Genomic DNA, 4,859 nt, shown 5'->3' on the forward strand with positions numbered 1-4,859 from the left:
AAGGGCGGGCAAAGACCTGTCCATGTTCTGTAATTTTCCAATCGTTTTATAGTAATGGCAAATAGAGTACCGCACTAGCTTACAAAAAAAAATCTCACCAAATAGAGAATAATCTCACTTTTGAAGTACCACAAAATCAGAAAGCTCGGAATCCTTCTGTTTACTTGTTTATATTTACAAACATCACTTACAGCTACAGCCACACTTTGCTTATGGATTAGTAACATGCCTCATTCAAGTTCAAATTAACATTCATCTCAAAGGAAATGGAATGGACTAAATCAAACTAAAAGGAAATGGAATGGACTAAATCAAACTAAATAGATACACTGTTGGGAATTCCTTTGCCAATGGAATGGACTAAATCTAACTAAATAGATACACTGTTGGGAATTTGCTAAATCAAACTAAAAGGAAATGGAATGGACTAAATCAAACTAAATAGATACACTATTGGGAATTCCTTTGCCAGTGAGTCCTCCTTTGTGACTCACATCAGAGGTGTTTGGATAAAGCAAAGTATAAGGAACTTGGGCAGGACCAGATCTATTCTTCAAATTGGGATCTTGGTTTCTCTGTGTGATATTCCTTTCTATGTCTTTCAAGTTCTTGACAAAGCGTTCAAATGCCTGTGTCGCACGTTCATCATCAATCCATTCACTTGTCGCTCTCTGCCCCAGATATACCTCGTCTGTTGAGTGCCTCGATAGGATTTCTACCAGGGCTATTCCCAGCGTCGCTTGAAATCGGTTACTAATTGTTCTGAGCAAAAACAACTCCGGATTCTCCACCATTTCCGAGAATTCTTGGGACCCTTCTTCTGGGATGAACCTTCTGCCTAGGGCGGGCCGATTAGGCATATATCCGCCGTAAGGGTATTGCCCAAAATTAACTGCAGCATGAAGAGCCGAGGCCACCCATATGATTGTTGTCAACGCCTTTTCAAGTTCTTCCACGGTCTCCATGCTGTACCACCATGTCTCATCCCTCTTGTCTCCGTGACCAACATTTCTGATTTCATCCCACCATGCTTGAAGCTCTGTATCAGATTTCACTGCATCGTCACTCTGGTAGTACAAGGACAGGTACTCCTTAACCCATGAATCTATTGCGAACCATATCTCCAATCCATCCACGGCATAAGGGTAGTCTTCAATCATCAGCTTAAGCCCGTGGGGCATTGATGAGTCCACCACGGCCATACCCCTGTCAAGTTGTAGCCACATATTGGTATATTAATTAAAATTCAAATGGATGATTATGAAACACAGATCAAGCTCAGATTTCTGTCTCTATTGATTATGGTTACCTTTTGAGCAGATCTGCAGGCAACCCTTGTTCGTCAAACCTCCAGTCCTTGTACGCTACCGAAGACATCTCCAAGGCATACTTTCCAGGAAAGACTGTTCTTTCGAGAATGCCTTCGGCATTTATAAGAATTTGGCGACCCAGAGCATTGATGTTCATGGTGTCCCGGAAATGGGGACTCAGTAGCTTATACACGGGATGCATCACACTCAGCTGTCTGTTGGTAGCGATGACAAATGGCTCCGTGACTGCGTGAGTCTTAAGCCTGGAAAAAACCCGTCAATTACTTAGTCTGGACCCTATATTATATAATGATGTTGTAAATACTAAAGAGATTCTGAATGTATTGTACTAGTGGTTGCTAATTAGATTTTACCAGTGACTGATAAGCTGATGGTAACCAGAATCATTAATGGTCACGTAGGCTTTAGCCAGCTGCCACAGAGCTCCTTGTACGCCTTCTCCTGCTGGAGTGAACACCTGCCGAACACTTTCTCGACTTTGATCTGAAGGGGGTAGGCTCAGCTCGATTGCAACTGGTCTTAATGTGCCATCTTTCTTAAGGAAGAGAAGTGTGCGAGAAGCATATATCTTTCTAGACAGAGCGTTTATTCGATTGACATAAGGCATGAAGACATCATGGTGGTCCAGAATGAACAGTTTGTTGTCCTCTAGAGCCTGAAAACATCATATCAATGTATGAGTACATGAATTTCTCGGCAGATGAAAAGAGTTAGACATGAGCAGATTTAAATTAAGCAACAAGCGCTGAGTTGGATCATACCTGCTCCACTGTTAGCCCATCGAGATTCTTTTGTATATGTGAAGCAGTAATAGAACTGATCTGAGGACCATACATCTCCGGGTCCAATTTACTTTTCGGAGGAAAACTCTGCCATTCATAACATTCAAACTCTGTAGCCAAAGCTTAACTAAAAATCAAGCGAATTCATGATTTTTATAAAATTTCCTAGCTGAGCATGACCCTTGACTATAATGAAACCAGACGGAAAGTGCTTTGCTAGTTACTTGAAGTCTTTGTATGATAACCGGATCGACACCTGCCAGCATCTGGCGCGCGAACTCTTCGTCTTTCCTCCACGCAAATTTGTCAGCTGCGCGCATTAAATCCATTTTCACCTAATTCAATTTACAGAGTCCGGTGGAAATCTAGTGCCGAATATGAGCATCCAGACATGAGCTTGGAAGAGAAGTACTTACTAGCAATAACTTGAGGAAGGGGAAACTTGAGCAATTTTCCACCGTCTGTGGTAAGGAACTGCTTGATGAGCTCAAGAGGAATGAGCTTCTTGGCAGCTTGGAGAATTGGGTTGTCGGGTAGCTTTATTCCATCAGAGTAGAGTTTCATAATGTCTTCAAAAGAGTCGAATTCATTAGCGTCTGAATGGAAGCGAGATTTGAGCTCTGGTATCAAGAATTGGACGACTGACTTGAGGGCATACGCCAAGAAATCAGACAATTTCAGATGCCCAAAACGTTCATCTCGTGGAACATAGATGTCGAGGCTCTCGTATAATGGCAGTCTGCTTTCCGTAGCGGGGTCTGTCATTCAATAAACGCCGGCGACAAAATTAGCTGTTTTACGCCCTGCCATGTCTCTTCACCCAAACGAGGAAACAGGGGATTGAGCTGCTCTATAAATCGAATACAAGCTCACCTGTTTTTGTAGGAGGACGGCCCGTTCTGCCCCTCCGCGGGTATGGAAACTGTTGAGACCCTCCCAGCACTGGTCGGCTGAGCTCCACACTCTTGTCTGGGTCTCCGAGATCATTGTAGAAATCGTAGTCATACACTCTGTCCCACTCCTTCCTCTCAGTCTCTGCCATTCCATCGTATTCGCCTCTTAGGCTCATCATCTCCTGCTTCCTCAATTCTTTGAGTGAATGAGGAGTATTCGCGGGGAGATAGCTCTGCAAATGATTACAGTATAACGCATTTAGTAGCAAATTGGCTTTCTAATCAAAACACAATCCCGGATCTGATATACGAGATGAATCATAAAGTTTACCCGATTACAGAAAAAGACACGGTCTCTGTTGTATTTAGAGGCGGGATACACCCAAGAGTTGCAGTCGAAGTGAACATTGCCATGACCAGGAACTTGAAGAGTGAGTGAGTTGAGGAAGAACTCGTCAGCATGCAAATTAGTAATGAAGAATGCTCCGGGGGTTCCGAAGTTGGAGTCGCAGTCGAATTCGATACCATAGGTGGTCTGGCCAGTGATGATCCCTTCTTCAGTAGAGATCCAGTTCTGTAGAAGCACATTTCACTTAACTTTGCACTTCCATTGCCTTCAGAGGAGTTAAGAATTACAAGGTTAGCTTGCAGATTAAATTGGATGACATTTGGGTAAAATCTCTGCTAAATCACTATAAAAATTGAAATAAATCAAGATTGAATTTATAATGAGTAAATTCATCTAATTAACACCCACTGGAATCGATCTGAGATATGCTGAGAAGCTTCAATGATACTTTTCTCCCAAAGAACTCTTTGAGATCGTCTCTGATGTCTGCAGTGAAATCATTTAAATCCAAAACATTTTTCTATATCACCGCAACCCCTTTAATTTTGTGCTGCGCAAACGTAAACATGGTGCGGTGGCCAAATAGCTGTGCGACTGCATACATGGCTGGGTGTTTGAGTCGCCTTTGCCCGCTGGCAGAATGGAAGAGATGGGAGGGAGATGTCTGCACACAAATGTGAAAGGGGATGATATTTATAGTCGTGGAACGAACAGAGGAAGGAGGTAGGTATGAGAAGACGGCAGTTCTTATTTCCAATCCTATTGAAACATAAATGTGCTCTGACATGTTATGGGAATAGCAGTTACTTAGCATTTATATTTCTCTCAAAGTTGACTTTGGCATTTTAGTAGCAAGGCAACTGCCTGAATGCTAGGGGAATAGCAGTTACTTTGCATTTATATTTCTCTCAAAGTTGACTTTGGCATTTTAGCAGCAAGGCAACTGCCTGAAAAGACCACCATTCTATTTAATCGGATGTCTTCTCCGGGTACAGTTGTCGTATTATAGGAAACCCTCGTCATAGAATGCTAAGGAATAGCAGTTGCTTTGCATTTATATTTCTTTCAAAATTGACTTTGACATTTTAGCAGCAAGGCAATTGCCTGAAAAGAACACCATTCTATTTAATCGGATGTCTCCTCCCGGTACGGTTGTCGTATTATAGAAACCCTGGCGATGGAATGCTAAGGAACGGGTCTGAGCTGGGTTGATAAGCCATGTCTGTGAAAGACTTCCTGAATTTCCAATTTCCATGGGCATGGGTTCCACAGTCCACTTGCTCAAGCGTTCTTTCTTCGGAAATTTCCTGGTCTATCCGGCGGGGAAAAATCTATGCCGACGTGGGGTTTTGGCAATATTCTATTCCATTGATTCTTGGTTATTGGTGCGTTTGACCGAGATCCTATGCCGCTCATGATACGGAGTCAGAGTGACCACACGGAAACGAGTTACAGTAATACATAATTTAATGTCATTTCAATTAACAATTCGCTTCACAATGTT

The 4,859-nt window shown here is 42.6% G+C and overlaps 1 pseudogene across 1 annotated transcript; it reads right to left on the bottom strand.

Annotated features, from left to right (window-relative positions):
- Nucleotides 1–221: 221 nt before the first annotated feature.
- Nucleotides 222–4,616, bottom strand: LOC149226804 (putative linoleate 9S-lipoxygenase 5; annotated as a pseudogene). The gene is made up of 10 exons (XR_016248303.1): nucleotides 4,473–4,616; nucleotides 3,885–4,019; nucleotides 3,338–3,687; nucleotides 2,987–3,239; nucleotides 2,530–2,871; nucleotides 2,338–2,423; nucleotides 2,093–2,200; nucleotides 1,685–1,986; nucleotides 1,310–1,573; nucleotides 222–1,206 (listed from the first exon to the last, which is right to left on the bottom strand). The product of XR_016248303.1 is annotated as a putative linoleate 9S-lipoxygenase 5 (transcript).
- Between the last annotated feature and the right edge of the window lie 243 nt (nucleotides 4,617–4,859).

The sequence above is a fragment of the Pinus tabuliformis genome, chromosome J (genome assembly GCF_031772625.1).
Source record: "Pinus tabuliformis cultivar Carrire ecotype Pingquan chromosome J, CPIR1, whole genome shotgun sequence".
In the NCBI taxonomy this organism is placed as follows: Eukaryota; Viridiplantae; Streptophyta; class Pinopsida; order Pinales; family Pinaceae; genus Pinus; species Pinus tabuliformis.